The sequence below is a fragment of the Eptesicus fuscus genome, chromosome 8, assembly GCF_027574615.1.
Source record: "Eptesicus fuscus isolate TK198812 chromosome 8, DD_ASM_mEF_20220401, whole genome shotgun sequence".
Lineage (NCBI taxonomy): Eukaryota > Metazoa > Chordata > Mammalia > Chiroptera > Vespertilionidae > Eptesicus > Eptesicus fuscus.
In genome coordinates, this window is record NC_072480.1 from 36,770,899 (window position 1) to 36,791,929 (window position 21,031).

General features: G+C 36.8%; 1 long non-coding RNA gene across 1 annotated transcript in view; it reads left to right on the forward strand.

Moving 5' to 3' along the window:
• The first annotated feature begins 9,000 nt into the window (after positions 1–9,000).
• Positions 9,001–21,031, forward strand: part of LOC129150043 (uncharacterized) — a 64,784-nt gene continuing 52,753 nt past the window's right edge. The window contains exon 1 of the long non-coding RNA XR_008556817.1: positions 9,001–9,098. This is a non-coding gene — a long non-coding RNA (uncharacterized LOC129150043). The remainder of the gene's footprint in view (positions 9,099–21,031) is intronic.

The window sequence follows — 21,031 nt, forward strand, 5'->3', positions numbered from 1 at the left end:
CTAGTACAATGCCTACTTCTTAGTAAGTATTAGTGTATTCTTTTCAATTCAAAGATTAGAATTCTTATATTCCATTTGCTTCTACTTCTGTTAGTTAAGGAATCCAACCCTTTCCATGTGGTCAGTGGAAATGTATCTGGTGAGTAATTTTCAGAAAGAGGGGAATAAGTTTTTATTTTCAAAATTGATAATGTCTCATTTTGCCCAGTTGTAAAGCCACCTCATTTTGATGGGTAATTATGTTCTAAATAAGCGGAGTTTAACCAAATTTGGAAAATGGAATTGTATTCCCTATAGAAGGGAATGGCTCAAAATAGAATGAAAAATGTTGGTTGATACTGTAATTGAAAAGCTCTCAAAATGTAAATATTAACCCCATAACCTATCTGCTGGCAATTATATGTTTTTCCTTTTGTGTTTTTTTTTTAATGTGAAAACTATTTTTAATTTCTATAGGATTTAGATATAATAGCATAAGAGTGGGAGTGTGATTGAACATGGGGGTGGGCAGTGTGGGTTAGTAAATGTGAGTGAAAGTGTGCATGTGTGAGAATGTAAGAGCTCATGTGAACCAAACTCCAAGCCAGTGTGTGAGTGTAAGTGATCAGGCCCTCATGGGACTGGGGTGAAGGCTTATACATACACTAGAAGCCCAGTACACAAAATTTGTGCATGGGGTGGGGGGGTCCCCTCAGCCCAGCTTGCACCCTCTCCAATCTGGGACCCCCGGGGGATGTCTGACTGCCGGTTTAGGCCCGATCCTGAGGATTGGACCTAAACTGGCAGTCAGACATCCCTCTCACAATCCTGGACCACTGGCTCCTAATATCTCACCTGAATGCCTGCCTGGTTGCCCCTAACTGCCCCCGCTGCCAGCCTGGTTGCCACCAACTGCCTCCCTCTGCTGGCCTGGTCACGCCCAACTGTCCCCCCTGCCGGCCTGGTCGCCTCTCACTTTGGTCGCCTCTCACTAACCCCCCTGCCGGCCTGGTCATAGGCAGCCATCCTATGAGGGTGTGAGGGTTAATTTGCATATTACCTCTTTATTATATAGGATAGGGAGCATGTTCAATATTCCAGTGTTAATTAGAATCTCTGAGCTTGCTCTACTTCTACCAGCAAGTCTGCTGAGGCCTCTTGGATGAATATCACCTTTATTTATAAGGTTTGAGAAAGTTCCCAATGCATTCCTTACACTCCTCCCCTCTCTCCATGAGAGGTCTCCTATTGATTATTATTTTCATGAGATCATACCACTGGTGTACTTATTTTTTCTCTCCTTTTCCTCCCTTTAGGCAGATACTAAGGTTGCTAATATCTTCTCAGTTGTGCAAATGTTGCCTAAAAGCCAAATCTGACTCACAGTTAGGTGACATTATACATATGCAAAAGACTCAACTTTGGGTTTTTAATCTTGTAGCACTTTTGTTCAAAGTGACAGCCTATTTTGGAATGTAACTGCTGAGTTAGTCAAGGTTCTATCCTTTTCCTTAGCCTTCACTATTGTTCAGCATCAATAATATTTTCTTATAGGTATGAGGCTAATATTCAGTCTTTTTGTGAAAATATACTTTTCACTTAATATTTTTCTTACTTAATCTATTCCAATAGGTAATGTTTTGCCATTCTTTTCTATCCTGCAAATCAATCCAGAATGTATTAGTTAACATTGAAATATTTTTTTTTGTTTTGAACTACAATGTAACTCTAAGAGACAACTTGTTTTAATTATTAACATTGATGAAAAGATAACTTCAACTGAAAGTTTAAGTTTTTAATGTAAGCCAACTAATGTTTTGTTTGTTTTTCTACTTTTAATTGTGCATGGTTCCATTTGTTCCCCTACATGTTACTTTGTACCAGGATTTTATACTTGATAATGGTCCCTTACGTTCAATTTGACTGGCATAGTGTTTTTTTAGAAATTTGAATCTGAATAATTTTAGAAAAGGCATCAAGTTCTAATTATCTAGGTTTCTAATGACTGTATATTTCATGAGCTTTCATATACATACATTTATCCACTTGGCCACTCAAAGCATTTAAGACTCTCTAAGTAAAGGGATGTTAATGCCCTGTTTAAAAAAAAAAATAGAAAGAAGTTCAGTGGATGCAGAACAAGATGAACACCACCAACAACTTGAAAAGCTTAAATACAGCAAATTTTTTTTAAAAAAAGGTATATACAATGCTCCCATGAACACATATAGATGGCCAACAGATATATGAAAAGATGTTCAACTTCACTAGCCATTAAGGAAATGCAAATCAAAACTGCAGTGAGATACCACCTCACACCTGTCAGAATGACTATTATCAACAAGACAAGGTATAATAAGTTTTGGAGAGGTTATGGAGAAAAAGGAACCCCATTCACTGCTGGTGGGAATGTAAACTGGTACAGTGACTATGGAAAAGAGTATGGAGGTTCCTCAAAAAATTAAAAATAAAGCTACCATATAACCCAGCAAACCCTCTATGGGTATCTCTCCCCAAAATGTGAAAAATGTATTTGAAAAAAATATATGCACCCCTATGCTCATTGAAACATTATTCACAGTGATCAAGATATGGATACAACTGAAGTGTCCTTTGATAGATGGTTTGGATAAAGAAGATGTGCTACATACATACAATGGAATACTACTCAGCTATAAGAAAAGATGAAATCCTGCCATTTGCAACAACATAGGTGGATATTGAGACTATCGTGCTAAGTGAAATAAGTCAGACAGAAAAAGTCAAGAACCATATGATTTAACTCCTATATGGGCTATAAAACTGAAACAACAAATAAACAAATTAGACAAACAAACAAAAATTCATAGACACAGATAACAATATGGTGGTTACCAGAGGGAAAGAAGAGTTGGGAGTGGTGAAGGGTAGAGGGGGTTAAGTGTGGATGACAGAAGGAGACTTGACTTTGGGTGGTAAACACACAAAGCAGTATACAGAAGATACATTATAACATGGTATACTCGAAACCTATATAAATTTATTAAATAACTAGAGGCCCAGTGTATGAAAATTCATGCAGGGGGCGTAGGGGGGGGTCCCTCAGCCTGGCCTTCCCCCCCTCACAGTCCAGGAGTTCTCTCGGGTTGTCCTACTGACGGCTTAGGCCCGCTCCCATGGGGAGCGGGCCTAAGCTGGAGTCTGGCCTCCCTCTGCGAGAGGCCACCAGCCCATCAGGTATATAGATACTTTCTGGAGGCAGTACGGGCTCCTTCCTTACTTTTTTCCTCTGTGGTTGGAGAACAGGGGACTAAAAGGTAGAGAGAGAACTGTGGCCAGGCCTGGGGCTTTTGTAGGCAGCAGAAAGAGAGAGAGGGCTGGGGAAAGTCTAGACACATTTCCCTCAATCGTTCTCTCTTCCTCTGGGCCCCTCCCTCCATTTTTTCCTTCTCATGGTGGACGCTCGGGCCTCGGACCGACCGGAGCCCAGCGACGTTGGTGTTCAGCCCCCTACTTCTCAGCTGAATGTACAGCCACCTCGCATTCCAAGCGGGGCTGTTTTCAAGTGACTAAAGCGCTGGGAATCCACAGTTCCGGCCTCACCCCTCTCGGTTTCCTCCTTGGGTCGGTTGCAAAGTTCACCGAGACACTCAAGCAGCTCTGCACTGGGTGGGGGGGGGGGAGGGGAGGGGAAGGGGGGAACACGTACGCAGGCAGCGCCACGTCCCAGGTCAGGGACACATGCAGACAGCATCCCATCCCTGGCCAGGGATGCAGGCAGGCAGCTTCACCTCAGCGCTGGGCAGGACATTAGCGCTTGGCTGGCCTGGGTGTGCCTCTGATGGGGGCGGAAGTCCCCGCCCCTGTCCCCAGCCCCCAGCTCTTGTGCGTATACAACCTGTTGACTGGTAGTGACTCGGACACCATGTAATGGACAAATTAGCATATTACCACTTTATTGTATAGGCTGCCACCCCAATACATTTACTGAAGGTAAATAAAATAGATATAATATGTGATGAGTTTACAGATTGTAGTACAGCTGGATACTTAGGAAAAGTGAAAGAAACAAGTACTATTTCTTTCCAATCTAGGAAGCCCCCTGGAAGAACTGGGACTTTAAAATCTACAGTTACAAAGAGAAGATATTAAAAACAAAAGACATGCTACTCCCAAAAGTTACTTATATAAACTGAAAAAAAAAAATGGACAAAAATAAAATGTTGGGATGAAGTTATGGGAAGGGCACACAGAATATAGAAATCAGGAGAGCCTGAGTTACCTTATTGAAGGTAAGGACATAATTCTCTGCTTTATGTATATTTTCAGTTTCCTATTTAGTTAATTTGGTCCTATAATTCTTACTAGTATATATTTTTGTAACATTTTCCTCCAGTGAATATGAATTTCACTTTTACTGAAATAGGAATCACCTCCTATTTTGCCACTGCATAACTGCTATATGTCAGGCCAGACCCACCCTACTGGTTTCCCATATTTTACTTGGTAAAATGTGAGGACACAACATTTTTAAAAGTTTACATATCAGAATACTAGAAAATGCAAAGCAAAATCCACAACCCATGTGTACTTAAGTGCAGGGCACAGGAATATGTATCTATGACTTCCTTTGAAATGAAATAGACCAATAAAAACACAATCTAAGGATAAAGTTACTCATTAACTTTTTTTTTTTTTTTTTTCATTTAGGCCAAATGATACATACTGAGTTCTCAGAGGTGTAATGTGTCTCTTTATCTGATGATATAGAAAGCCTATACTTGCTATGTTGGCTCTCAAAATGGTGGTTAGAGAGAAGGATATAATGAGTTTAGTTATATATTACTTGGCTTTACCAGATTAGCACATACTAGTACAATTGTTGCAATTAGAAAAATATTTGAGTGAATTTAAATCTAATTTTGAATATGTTTCCAGTGAGTTAGCAGACACAAATAAGATCTAATAAACAGAGCAGTTAGTGAAAATATATCTGATATTGAAGTCTTTCTTAAAATTTCACTATTTTCCATTTTATTTTGAGTTAAGACATATACAACACAGAGGTTTTATATTTCCTTAAATCCTTTTGGGTAGTGATCTAACCTTTAATAAGCTAACCTTCTGAGTTCAAATTCAGTTCATAAAATGGCATTTCCAAAGAGCAGGAGAAGTCATATTTAGAAAATAAGAGGACATTAGCCATAAGTCAATTTGTGCATTTCCTATTCATTTTCCTCAATGTTCTCAAATCATCCAAAAATATCTTTCTATGTGCTGAAACCAAAACAATGTTTTCCTTCATATATTAACAACATATCCCTGTTGGATAAGAATATTCAGTGTTTCTTTCTTCAAAGCACCTTAAAATTTAGTTGGCATTTCATACTTTTTTTATAAGCTTGTACAAAATATCTAGGGAAAAGCATACCATGGATGAAATTTGATTATTAATCTTTTGAAACAACTATAACAGAAAACTTAGCCAAAAAAAAAAAAAAAAAATAGAGGATGCTGAAAATCTGTTGAAACGGATCCCCAAACCTGTTTGATTTCTAAGTTAAATTAAGGTAATTTTCTAGTGAAAGTTTAGAGAGATCCAATAATGCTCAGCACTGCAGTGTTCTCAGAGAGCTAGACCAGCCTCTGCAACTTTACCAAATACACATGATTTGCAGGTATTTTACCTCTAAGAAATGGTGCTCCTGAGTTGATAGACGTTGGGTAAAGGAAGCCAACATAAGGTTTAGCAAATGCATCTTATTGCCACTGGAATCTATTTAGTATGAACAACTTACCTAACTCTCTGCCAGGTATGTGTGGATTGAGATTGAGAGAAAAACTAAATCAAAAATAAACAAACCGAAAAACACCAAAAACAACTTCTGAGAGCCACAGAGCAATAAACTGCCAGAAAATAAGAGCCCTTGTTGATTTTCACTTGGTTTCTGGCTCTCAGAGATGGGGTTGTGTTTGGAGAATCATGAAAACAGCCAAAGACACAAACAGCCATATTATTGTTTAGTAGGAGCATATACATAATAAAAAGCAAACATAATTATGACAGCCTGCTTATATATGAACTCCCTCTTTCCCTTATTCATAGCTTTAGTATATTATGTAAATCTCTTTTATTGTAAGCTTCGATAATAAATTATTTTAGTACTGTTTTGAACAAAAGTTTAAGAAGACCACTTTCTACAGAAATTGCCAAACTTTATCTAAACAGTATTTCCCCTCCTTTCATATTTTTATTATGATTTGTAGTGTTTTCTCTCCTCCTACACTCTTTTCTGTACATATGTTCCAAAAGACTCATAAATATACTATGTACATGGAAGTGAGTGACAGGCCTTTCAGGCCACTGTCTGTTAAGGTGCTGGCTAGTCAGGGCAGGCCAGCAACATCAAGTGATCCTTTGTTTGGTGGGCCTTGCCACACACCAGCAAGGTGCTGGATACTGGGGAGAAAATAATCTATAATAATAAAAGTGTAATATGCTAATTAGACCGGACAGCTGAACGACCTTCCGGACATCCTTCTGGATGAAGCCAGGACTGCGAGGGCTGAGGCAAGCTGCTGCAGCTGCAAGGGCCAAGCCCCTCGCACGAATTGTATGCATCGGGCCTCTAGTATGCTAGTAAAATAATCCTCTGCTTTGTAGAAACCCATGTTCATATATAAACAAGATATATACATATGTATGTATATTTATTTCTTATTTTTAAAAACACTCCATGTGTTGTATATATGTGCATGCATGTGTGTATATGTGTATTGCATGTATGGTTAAAACATGAACTTGCTAATTATAGGTAGAGGGTTGTTTGCTGAGCTCTGTAGTAGGTTTGGGTATACACATTTTTTTTTTAAAAAGTTTTTTTTTTTTAATTTCAGAGAAGAAGGGAGAGAGAGAGAGAGAGAGAGAGAGAGAGAGAGAGAGAAACATCAATTGACTGGTTGCTTCCTGTATACCCCCCTACTGAGGATCAAGCCCACAACCTGGGCATGTGCTCCAACTAGGAATCAAACTGTAATCTCCTGGCTCACAGGTTAAGACTTAAACACTAAGGTAAACTGGCCAGCGGGTGTACACATTTTGAAGTAGGGACAGAGACAGAGCTGAACATCACTGCATGATTAAGGCATGAGGAATATGAAGAACCCGAAGAAGGTAGTCAGGAAAGCTGCTTGAACAGAAAGAGAAAGAAAAAGAACAACGGGACCCTTTGTTAGGGTTGACCACAGAACTGGTTTTGGAAAATTACATTTACTGAGAATGGAAGTTGTGTGTTATGGGTATTTCACTGAAAAACTTCCATTTCCACATGCATATTCCTCAGTATATTATTTGTTTGTCATTATTGTGTTTATGCATATTTCAGACATACAAAATTTATAGCAAATTATACAATAAGCACATGTGAAACCACCACCTAGTAAAAGAAATTCCATCTTTACAGTTATAATTGAAGCACATTTTATATCCTTTGATCCCCAGAGGTAGCCACTGTCCCAACTTTTATTTATGATACAAATACATGTTTATATACAATGTAGCATGTCATTTGGATGAATATAATAGACATCTTAGAATACTTATTCTTTTCTGTACTTTTTAATAGACTATCTTTTATAGCAATTTTAGGTTCAGAGTAAAATTGAGTGGAAGGTACAGAGATTTTTTATATACCCGTCCCTTTTCAACATCTCCCACCAGAATGGTATATTTGAACCTACATTGACACATTCATATCACCCAAAAGTCCATAGTTTACATTAGAGCTCACTTTTGATGTTGTACATTCTATGGGTTTGGACACATCTACACTGAGTGGCCAGATTATTATGATCTCTGAATGCATAATAATCTGGCCACTCAGTGTATATGCTATATAATAAAAGGCTAATATGCAAATTGTCCCCTTGACCACGAGTTTGAGCAGCAGGCAGGCCAACCACCCATGTCCCCGCCCCCTGGCCAGGCTGGCTGGATGCCACCCATGCATGAATTCATGCACTGGGCCTCTAATATATATACTGAGTGGCCAGATTATTATGCATTCAGAGATCATAATAATCTGGCCACTCAGTGTATAATGACATGTATTCACCATTTATAGTATACAGAGCTGTTTCACTGTCCTAAAAATCCTGTTTTCCACCTTTTCATACCATCCCTCTCCCCTAACCTCTGGAAACTACTGATTTTTTTATGGTCTCCATAATTTTGCCTTCTTTGGAATATCAAATAGTTGGAATCATACAGAATATACCCTTTTTAGATTGGCCTCCTTCACTTAATAATATGTATTTCAGATTCCTCCATGTATTTTCATGGCTTGACAGATCATTTCTTTGTAGCACTGAATAATATTCCATTTTCTGGATGTACCACAGTTAACCCATTCACCTATCAAAAGGCATCCTGGTTGTTCCAAGTTATGGCAATTATGAATAAAGCTGCTATAAATAGCCATGTGCAGGTTTTTGTGTGGACATGTTCTCAGTTCCTTTGGGTAATTATCAAGGTGTGATATTTTGGGATTGTACAGTAAGACTATATTTATTTTTGTAAGAAACTAAACTGTTTTCCAAAGTGGCTGTGCATTTCCACCAGCAATGAATGAGAGTTCATGTTGCTCCACATCTTTGCCAACATTTGGGGTTTTCAGTGTTCTAGAATTTTTGCCATGCTAATAGGTGTGTAGGGTTATCTCATTGTTGTTTAAATTTTCACTTTCCTGATTATCTATAATAATAAAAGCGTAATATGCAAATTGACTAAAAGGCTAAACAGCAGAATGACCTTTCAGACAACCACACTATGACACTCACTGGCACCAGGCCCCCCAAGGCGGGTGTGATGCAATTGGTTGGGGACCAGGCCATCGCCCCATTATTGCCCCTCAGAGGGAGGACCAGGCCACCAATCAGCAGACTGCAGCGGGTGGGTGGGGCCTCCCTCTTGGGGGCCATCTATCATGGGGCTCCCAGACTGTGAGAGGGCACAGGCCGGGCTGAGGAACCCCCTCCCCCCCCCACCCCAGTGCACAAATTTCATTCACCAGGTCTCTAGTATATGATATGGAACATCTTTTCATATGCTTATTTGCCATCTATGCATCTTCTTTAGTGAGGTAGGTACCTGTTAAGGTCTTTAGCCCATTTTTTAATAGTGCACTTATTTTTCAATTTGTTATGTGCTCCACAGCCTTTTTGGAGATATATTTTGGAGAGTCAGTTTATTCATATAAATAATTTATATAAATTCACTTATTTTATTGGTTTAATCACTTTTCATAATTTCTCCTTTCTTGATTATTGGTTTGAGAATTATTTAAGTTTATTTCTAATCTTGTAGAAATTACCTTAAAAAAAGTTAACATGAATACTTCCCCTAATAAAGTCTGAAGTTATTGAACATTTTTACTTTATTCCTAAAATAATTAAAGAATCATAGTAATGAGAGCTGCCCTGACCCTCTTGACCCCAACAACTACTCTTCCCTGCATCACACACACAACTGTGTAATCTCTCTCTTTTGGATAAGAGATTTTTTTTTTCTAAATTATTTGATTGCTGACTCTATAGGCCACAGAACATTCCACCCTTATACAGGGACTCGGTGCAGCTCTGCCCTCTCCTGCAGGACTACATGTCTCCTGTCCATGAGTTGTCATTTCTGCCCACTGAGATCCTGAGAACTGTTACTCCTTTACCCTTCAGTCACCCATGAAGGGTGCTACTTTTCAGCTCAAGTTTACTACTCTGGTTTTTGTTCCCACTTTATTTATGGCTACTAGGACATTTTTTGCTTTCTAGAAAGTGAAGGTATATATTCATATAGTCAACCACAATTTATTGAGCACTTACTCTATGCCAGATATTAATTCTTGACACAGGGCAGACAGCATTGAACAAGACAGACAAAATTCTTTTGCTTCAGAATGTTAGCTAAATGTCATCCATCATTTCTGGGTGGTTTATGGCAAAATATTTTGTTCTTTTAGGTATAGTTACTCCATTGTATTTCTGGAAACGATTCCCTTGACTATCTATTCAGTACAAATATGCACATACAATTATGACAAAATAAGTTAATATGGTCAATAAACATTCCTAAATTAGTTATAGGCTCAGAATTCCCAAGTTTCCACTTGCCTTTTTTTTTTTTTTTTTTTTGTCTCTGCTGGGTTATTACCTGCAGTAATGACCTACATTAACTTTAAAGATCATAGTGACTCTCTGGAATGTAAAAATACTTAGCATATTGCTTAGTGTGATATAGTTGCTCCATAAATAATAATTATCTATTTCTTTGTTCTCTGCCATGAAATGGGGCAGATTATTTTTCTATCTTCTTTCTTTACAAAATAATAAGACTTAACTATACAAGAAATAAATGGGTCATTAAATATTGCACAATAGATTGTGCTGTCCTCTGGGTATTGTTGTTTCTTTTAAGTCTCATCTCCTTATTGGAAGGTGAATACCCAATCTACTAATTGCCATGAAGTCAACTGCTGCCTGTCATTATAGTGCTACGCACCTTGCAGCCTATATATTCTTCCCTTGAATGCCATGACCACAGTTAGATTTCTCTTCGGTTTTGTTAGCAACTCAGAAAGAACCTCAAAGAATCATCAAGGAATTAGCACAGAGACTGATATCAATGCTTGTGAAATAATTAATGTTAATATGATAATTTTGATTTTTTATTATTAACATAATGTGACTTATAAAATGTGTTATATGCCCAAACTTGCCATTTTACATGTGACTCATCTTTCTTTAGATGTTTCTTTTTCTTTTTTCTTCCCTGCCCTTCCTTCGTCCCCACCCCCGGTCAATTATAGCTGTAATGGGTAACTAACTCTGGCCCTACTGTGTTCAATTTAGAGGACACATTTTACTCTCACCTGGTTTCTTCTTGTCACTTCTGAACACCAGCACAGGTTAAGCAGCCTTAAGTTATTGTAGTAGACTGCTTGTGCTGTCATAAGAGAATACCACAGATGAGTTGGCTTAAACAACAGTCATTTATTTTCTAACAGTTTGGGAGACTGGAAATTAAAAATCAAGGTGCCAACAGGGTTTGTGTCTGGTGAGACCATCCTTACTCCTTTGCAGAGGATTGCTTTCTCATTGTGACCTCACGTGGATTTTCCTCTGTGTGTGTCTGGCCAAAGAGTGAGCTCATTGGTACTTTTCCTCTACTTTTAAAAACAGGAGTTTTTTCAGACTAGGGCCCTAACCTTATGACCTTATGTAACCTCAATCACCTCCTAAAAGGCCCTACCTCTGAAGCATGGTGGCAACCATGCTAGGGTAAAAATTGTTGTTTAATATTTTAACCCTGTTGTTTGGCTTCTGTAATTATTTGCTTGCTAAAACAAAAGAAAAGTTATTTTGATTTTCTGAACTTATGTATGCTATCCTAATCGATTGAATATTCCATTGATGGTGGTTTGAATATCCCATTGATTGTGATCTCACTGGTTATCGACACACATTCTTCTGGGAACCAGGACAGCTCAATTACCCTAAATTGCCTCAGTAGCTACAGATAATGCATCTGGTTGACTCAGTGGTCCCAGAATCTGGACAGCACAATTATTCTAAATTGCCCTGGTGGCTCCAGATAATGTGTTTCTGTTGATTCAGTGATCCATAGACCCAAAACTATAGGTAACTAACTTGCTCAATTTCACTTCTGTAACTGCTTTGTGCAAACCAGGTTCCTCATTCCAAGCCCAAAGATGTAATCAATACCTTTGTGATATTCTGCATATAAGCCAGATGTGTCGAGCTTTTCGGAGCTGCGAGATCTGGAGCTTTTGCCCCTCATATGCCGCCGGCCTTTAATAAATGACTTCATAATTCGACTTTTTGAGGCGTCATTTGTGAGATTCGGGGTACAATGCAACACCTGCAGATAGTTCCAGTGGTGTTAGGGCTTCAACAGAATTTGGGGGCAATTCAATCCAAACAGGTTTATTTCATTAAATACAGATCTTTTTGTGATTACATACCTATAAGACAATATCTATAAGTTAATGTTAGTGCTTGTTTATCTGATCACATTTTGTTTCTACATGTTTGCTATAAAATAAAACATTTCTATAAAAATACCATTTCTATAAGATCTTGGAGCAGTGATACTCAACTGGGATTATTGTGAAGCAGGAATGTTGGGGGAACATAGGCAGGTTTAGGGATTTTTTAAAATTGGGTCCATGGGAAAAACACAGGGCCATAGACTGGGAGAAGGTACATTTCCATAACACAAGGAAGCCAGGTGCAGTTACATCTCCATAAGACAAGGAGGCAGCAACAGGTATATTTCCATAAGACAAGGGAACTGGAAGTAGCCAAGAAAGGTCTATATTTACAAAATAAAGAGAAGGAAGCCCTTCATTCAGAAGGAAGGAGGGGAGAAGAACCTCAGATGTCCCGGGTGAGGTTCCACTTTCGAGCCCAGGAGTTACTATAGTAACCAGTCTAAGTGAATAGTGACCAATCAGAGGGAATATCAAGGCACCAGGATTTGCAGCCTTTATAAGCCATAGGGAAAAGGAACCCAGTGGGACCCTTTTCCCCCTCCCTACATGGGAGCCCATTCTGTGGGACTCTTCCCCCTCCCCACGTGGGAGTCTATATTTGTTCTTCAATAAATCTCCACCTTTGCTATACCACTTTCTGTCCGTGGACTCATTCTTTGATTCTGGCAGACAAAGAATCCAGGTTCCAGTCCAAAAATTCGGTATCAATTGGAATCTCTCAACTTCACTATTATAGCATATTTGCCACCAGTGAGTCTACCCAGTAGGTTTGAAAATAAGCTTGAAGAATCTAGTCTTCAAAGGTCTAATAGATCATTCTAAATTATCTGGGAATTTAAAGCAACTACCTAAATTGTATATTTCAATCTATTGGGTGGCCAATAGTTTTCCTACAAGTGATCACTTTTCCCAGGTAAATTATGTGGATATTCCTTTTTCAGAAGATGTTACTCATGCATAATACTTTTGTTGCTTGGCACAGAACAGTGAACATATCAGGCATCAAAGTTTTTGGGTTTTTTTTTGTGGACTGAATTAGTAGATGAACTAAACAAATGATAGGGGACAGTGATGAAAACCTGTGAGGAATAAAGGTGTACTTCTAAAATGTGGCATGACAGAGTAAGTTCTATGAATGAGCATTTTTGAGAGACAATTTGAGAGAGGAAAATAAAGGTAAAAGGAATTCTGTGGCTGAGAAGGGAAAAATCATATTTAAGAACCTCAGAAAACTTAGAAAATTGGAATGATAACTTAATAGAACAAGAAAGTGACTCTGTCTGGTACAGGTGCTTTATTGTCCTTAGCATGAATCACAGGCTGTTGGTTTATTTATAACTCCGCTGCCATGTTCTGCAGTCATGTAAACCCTTATGATAAAATAGAGTGAGGGTACATCCAGCAGGGTCAGCTCTACTTTTCCACACATTTTCTTTAATGAGACCTGGGGACTTGCAGAGGCTGACTGCCTATCATAGAGCTGACTGCTGACCAGGCACAGCACAGCATTCCTCTTTAAACTACTTTTTCAGTGATTACTGACATCCGCAACATATTATTTCTTATTACAGAGCAGGAAGCCACATTAGTGATTAGCACCTTAATGCTTCAAGGAAAAGAAAAAGAATGCAAAAACTTTGGAACCCTGCAGAGACTAAGAAATAAAAGGAAGGAAATCTCAGTATCTCTCTGATACCAGGGGCAATTTCAGTGCTGTTGAAAGGGAAGTTCTTTCTCAAAAAAGCCAACACCATAAGATTGCACTTAGAGCAGAATTGGTGCTATAAAGAGGCTTTCTGCTTGACCAACTATATTTTCACACTTAAATGTCCCAGTAGGAAAGCCAAGAACCAGCCATTAGAAAACTTTTTTTTTTAAATGTAAGAATCAATGTTTGTCTTTAATCAGGAACAAATGACCCCTTTGAATCTAAAATGGGGAAATAAACAGGTCTGGCTTTCTCGGGAGATTAGTGATAGGATACAAAGATGTTAACTTCGAGCTCAAAGATGCATTAAATTCAAACCAAACTACTAGTGACTAAACATTATAATATCTAATAGCTTTTTCAATGGCCTAAGTGAAATTACTTGATATCCCTGTTCAATTTCTAAACATAGATGAAACATAAATACAAGACATGGCTCAATTAGTGATTTCAATCTTTAGCTTCAGCCACACGCTAAAGAAGCATTTTTGTTTTCTTGAACCTGTAAAGGAGACCTGCAATGCAGTTGGAAAACATTCATTTGTGATTCAAAAAGTGATCTCAGAGCAAGAACTTTAAAATCAGAAAATAAAAGTTAGCAGTTAAGAATTTGAACATTCTTTCTAAACCTGAAGTTGTCCTACCCAGTTTTGAACACTCCAGTTGATTCTATTTGAGGTTTCTTTTTCATAAGAGTGAATATAATTTCTCTCTGAGTAAATTGCTCTTTGTCTTGCAAAATTAACAATACATTTCATAGCAGAAGTATAACATTACAAAATAACTTCCACCAAGCATAAAACAGGATAATGTTAAACTAGAAAAGTTAATTCCTTCATCTTGGGAAGTTACTTATTCTGGGGATATTTATTTCTTTTTTTGTTTGTTTGTTTAAAGTATTACAAATAGTAGTACATATGTCTCCTTTTTTACCCCATTGACCTTCCCCCAGCCTCCTCTACCTACCCCCCACACACGCCCTCACCTCACCCCCAGTGTCTTGTGTCCATTGTGTTATGCTTATATGCATGCATACAAGTCCTTCAGTTGATCTCTTACCTCCCCCGCCCCTCCCCAGCCTTCCCGCTATAATTTGACAGTCTATTCGATGCTTCTCTGCCTCTGTATCTATCTTTTTATTCATCAGGATATAAAGTTCTTTATTATCCATAAATAAGTGAGATCATGTGGTATTTTTCTTTCACTGACTGGCTTATTTCACTTAACATAATGCTCTGCAGTTCCATCAATGTTGCTTCAAATGGTAAGAATTCCTTCGGGATATTTACTTCAAAATACTCTATAAATGTCTGCTGGACATCGTATACTTTCATTGTCTACTTATTTACTATCTAGAGATGGCAATTCATGTCCTCTTCATATGAAAAGAAAGATGAAAATTATTGCATAGTAATTGATCCTAAAATATCTGTATTCTTAAAACCTGGTACAGTTATATTAAAATCAATGACATACACTCATTTTCTAAGTGTATTTCTATTTAACATTTCAGTCTGTAAACTCTGAAATGCTCTACAAGTACCAAATGTATTCAATTGGACACAATACTAATTTAAAATTTTATCATAAAAACCAGTATTTCTCTTGATATTTATAAATCTAGTATCTCCAAATTTACATCCTCAATGTCTACACAGTTCAACACAGCCACATGTTGGTATAAAATTAAAATTTTACTTGCATAGTCTCATTCCCCATATTTCAAGTACTCAAATCAACATCTGGCCAATAGTTTCCTGATTGGACTGTGAAAAAAAACCATAGCATTTATATCACATCAGTAAATTCTATTGGAAAGCACATACTAGATTATAACATATTGATTCATGTGAAATATACAGTATATTACATATGATATATGTGATTACATTTAGTTCATGTACTTTACCTTCCTGTTACTCATGTGTAATTTATATTTGCCTCAATACATAAAAATTGCTTTCAGTTTAGTATACTTATCCTATCCTATCTAATAAAAGAGTAATATGCAAATTGACTGTACCTCCACTACACCCACAAGCCACGCCCACCAGCCAATCAGGAGTGCATATGCAAATTAACCCAACCAAGATGGCTGCAGCCACAGAGAGAGCTGGAGGCTTGGGTTTCCCCAGCAGTATAGGAAGCCAAGCTTTCTGCACACCCTGGCTGGCCCAGGCCTCCACTCAAGGCTACAAAGTTTCAATTATAGAAGATAAATAAATCCCAACAAAAATGGCTGCAGCCATGGAGTGAGCAGGCAGCTTGCCTCTGCTCAAGGCTACAAAGTTTCAATTACTTTGAATAAAGCACTTTTGATATTTCTCTTGCAATTATCATGTTTCCTTTGATTACAAAATCCGCATGTTTAACCAGTTAAAAGTTAATCCGTATTATTAACTGGTTAAGAGTCAATCTGTATTATTAAATGGGTTAACAGTAAATCATGTTATTAGTCAGTTAACAAATAATCTGCACTTTAAACCGGTTAATAATGCAGATTTTATAATTTTAAAAAATCAATAATTGCTAGAGAAACATCAAAAGTGCTTTTATTCAAAGTAATGTCCATCACAAGCTGCACATTTCCTCCATCTTTCAGGTAATTTGTGGATACCATCCCAATAGAACTTTTCTTGTTTTGAGGCAGACCATTCAGAGACCCAATTTTCTACTTCTTCGTATATTTTGAAGTGTGTGTGCCATCGATCAAAATAAGTGGTAATCTGAAGGAGCAAGCTCTGGTGAATACAGCAGGTGGATTAATACTTCCCAGGCAATATCTTTTAACGTGTCTTTAACTGGTTTTGAAGTGCATGATGGTATGTCATTATGATGCAAAATTACTTTGCCGTGTCTTCTGGCACATTCTGGTCGTTTCACCATCAAAGCGTGATTCAAATTGATCATTTGTTGTTGTTAGCAATCAGTATTAATGGTTTCACCTGGTTTTAGAAGCTCATAATATACCACACCTTCCTGATGCCACCAAACGCAGAGCATTGTCTTCTTTCCAAGGCTATTTGGCCTTGCAGTAGATGTTGATGGTTGACCTGGATCAACCCATGATTTTGTGCATTTGGGACTCTCAAAATAAATCCACTTTTCATCACCAGTCACAATTCGATGCAAAAAAGACTTTCTTTCATGCTGTTGAAGCAACATTTTACTGATGACTTTTCTGTTTTCCATTTGTCTTTAGTTTAGCTGATATAGCACCCATTTTCCTTCCTTTAAAATCTTTCCCATTGCTTGTAAATGATCAGAAATTGTTTGCTGAGCAATGTTTAATCTTTCTGCAAGTTGTTTTTGAGTTTGACACGCATCTGCATCCAATAATACTTGTAATTATTGGTCTTCAAACTTTTTCGGTTGACCTGGACGTTGTCTTTCACATTGCAATCATCACTTTTAAAGTGTTTAAAGCAGCGTTCACAAGTATCTTGAGATGGAGCATGTTCACCATAAACTTCCCAAAGTATACTTAAATTTTTCTTCAAAATAATGAATTATAACTTCCCGAAAGTGCTCTTTCTTTTTTTGGCATGAAATTCAACATTTTTATGCATAAAAATATCTATGATGTTAACATCTTCAGAAAATTTGACTTATGAAGTATGTCAAACATATGTATAACTCCATCTATTGAAAAAAATTCACATTATTAACCATTGGTTTAATAGTAGTTGGGGGCCATTATTCAGCCTACCATAATGCGCATTAATTCTAATGTATAATTTTTATGTATCTAGTCTTTAAGTTTCCTGATGAATATCATTCATAGAGTCATGTTTCTTATAATATTTAATGTAGTTAAATTTGGGTTCTTCTCCTATTTTTTTTTTTTTTTCTCTCTGTGGTATCTAGTATACCTGGTCCCAGGATCAATTCCCTACAGTGGATGATTTTCCTTTTCTGCTTGAGACCTGAAGGAAATACAAATCCAGCCTACTTTAAATTGGTTTTCTTTGTATTTTTTTTAACAGACAAATAGTACAAATTTAATTCTCATACCTAGCCAGTCGCCATAAAATCTCCTAGAAAGTAATTTCTACTTTATTTCCACCTAGAGCCTGGAATGAGAGAAATACATTTTTCTTACTTACTGTCTTCAATGTTATTTTTCAGTTAACTATTTTTCTTATAGAATAGGTCTTTATCCGTTCCTAACTCTATATGTGGTGGATTCCTATATAGTTCCACACCCTGAACAGTAGAGGTTCATAGACTCCCTATAGACCATCTCAGAAGTATACAGATTCCAGACATACCACAGCTCTAGCAATCACTTATTACCTTAGCTTTTTCTTACCAATTTGTTTTGACCTCAAAGAAACCCCATTTATCTATGGTATATACTGCCACTCTTTAAGAAATATTATTTTTATGTTGTCTAGCAATTTTAGATATTCTGTAATTATTGGTTCATATTAAAATAACTATGCCTTAGTTTTTATAAATATTAATTTAGTAGTTTAAAAATGAATTTTTTGTCAGATGGTAATTTAATTGTATTTCAGAGTTATTTTAAATAATTAGAGCTTACAAAAAAGGTTATAGCAATTCATTTTCATGTCCTATGTCTTATTGTAGTAATTACTACTTATTGAAAGTTTGTCAGTATAAATTTAATAATTATTGATAGTTATCCTTTTTGAAGTAATATACTACATGCTTTCAGGATACAGTTTTCTCCTTGGTCTTTTGAAGTTAAAAAGAGTTCAAAGTAGCCTTTAAATTAAACAATTAGGATGGCAATATTCTGTAGCACAATGCTAGGCATAGTGTTGATAAAGAAAAAAAAGCTATACAGGGTAGGGTAAAGAAAGGTTACAGTTGTTAATATGAAAAACACTATAAAAATTAATAAATAATAATACAAGAATCTGTGTTTCACTTCACATACTCACAACTGTAGTAGTAAACCTACTTTTGCCCCACCCTGTAAATTCCTTTCTCAAACCTAAATGCTAATTATTAGTATTATTCCTATTCTTCAAAAAATAATTTGCTATACAATTTCTTTTTTAAAAATATATATTTTTTTGATTTTTTACAGAGAGAAAGGGAGAGGGATAGAGAGTTAGAAACATCAACGAGAGAGAAACATAGATCAGCTGCCTCCTTCACACTCCTCACTGGGGATGTGCCCAAAACCAAGGTACATGCCCTTGACCGGAATCAAACCTGGACCCTTCAGTCTGCAGGCCGACGCTCTATCCACTGAGCAAAACCGGTTAGGGCATGCTATACAATTTTTAATTCTAAAAATGTCTAGTAAAATGCTGAACTTTATTAAATGAACTTTATTACTTGTGTTCTCATTCATTTATATTATTTTCAATATATATAAACAAAGTACCTCCATTATTTTTCTGTGGTATAAAGCATACCTCGTATTAATAAAATCAACTTCATATTCATTAATTAGTAAATATCCATGGGTTTTCTTATATTTCATATTTAGTATTTTTTTAATTACCTTCAAAATGAATAAGCTAAAAAGATATGAATTGACGCTTAGATAAATGACTGATCCTAGGGTAGGTAAGGAAAACATAAAATGATCCTGGAGCATCTTGCCATGTCAGAAATAGAAAATGCTACCAATTTATCATGCTGTACACTTTAAATGTCTACAACTTTTATTTGTCAATTATACCTTAAAGCACTGTCAGAGATTCCATAAAAAAAATATTCTGCCTAATTCAATATTTACCAACATCTTTTGATCAGACCTTACTGACAGCAAAATGCACCCTCCCCACAAATTTACTCATTCTGTTTTTAAGTGAAATCTAAATAAATTGTATTTTTAAAATAAAAATAAATTTTATATTAATTGGCAAAAATGCAATTTTAATTTCAAATGTAATAATAATTACAAATGGTGTGTTTGGAATTTCATTTTCTGGGAAATTTAGAAAAATCATTGATTTAATATATTTCATTCATAATCACAAAGGCCAGTATTGAATTTACTAGCATTTTCAACATAGAGTCTCTACTATAATACATAAGTGATATGCTATTCTTGTCACTGACATTGAAGCAAATGGAATTTTAATATTTATATAGTATAAACCTGAGGAAGAACCAGTATGAATTAATATCTGTGACAGAAGAGCAATATTCTTCTAGTATATCAAAGCAAACTGTATATTGTGAATTTCCATACAATATATCAATAACCAGATTTTAAATAAAAAACAGAGTAACTGTTTTGTATTTTTTCTGTTACTACTCATTTTAGTAAAAGCTGTTCATTATTTTTTTTTCACAAGTAATTTTAATTTGTCCACACAATTTGTCTATAAATTTGAGCAAAGATTTCTTTCAGGATCTATAATCTATGAAGTTTATAAAAGTTTGAGGTAAAGAACATGGCAGCATTTGTCTGATAGATCTTAAGCTGTAATTTCAATAATGTGACTTAATGTAAGATTATAGAATTAAATAATTCTATAAAAATTATATGATGTGGCATTTATTGTTTTATTTTTCTGCATTTGGTTTTCTACACACATTAACCTAAATATCTTTTTAATTATTTTGTGCTAGGAATTCAATATGAAATTGTTTTTTTAATAGATTTTTATTGATTTCAGAGAGGATGGGAGAGAGAGAGAGAGAGAGAGAGAGAGAGAGAGAGAGAGAATCATCATGATGAGAGACAATCATTGATCAGCTGCCTCCTGCACGTTCCACTCTGGGGATAGAGCCCACAACCCAGGCATGTGCCCTGCCTCGGAATCAAACCATGACCTTCTGGTTCATAAATCAACCATCAGCCACTGAGCCATGCCAGCAAGGCTATGACATCATTTTAATAACATATAGTTTACCCTTGCAGAACTAGTCTTATCAAAAGTTTTAAACAGTTCACATACATGTTGTTAACACATTACTTTCATATCTACGCATGTACCATACTAATCTGAGGCTGTATGTAAGTGTGCTCATGTAAGTGTGTGTTTATATGTCCCCACACAAAGGAAATAGTATCCTTTTATTACTTAACTAGAGGCCCGGTGCACAAAATTCGTGCACGGAGGGGGGTTGTCCCTCAGCCCAGCCTGTACCCTCTCCAATATGGGACCCCTCAAGGGATGTCTGACTGCCCCTTTAGGCCCGATCCCAGTGGGCAGTCGGATCCAAAAGGGGCAGTCGGACATCCCTCTCACAATTCAGAACTGCTGGCTCCCAACTGCTTGCCTGTCTGCCTTCCTGATTGACCCTAACCACTTCTGTCTGCCAGCCTGATCACCCCCTAACCACTCTGCTGCCAGCCTGTTTGTGC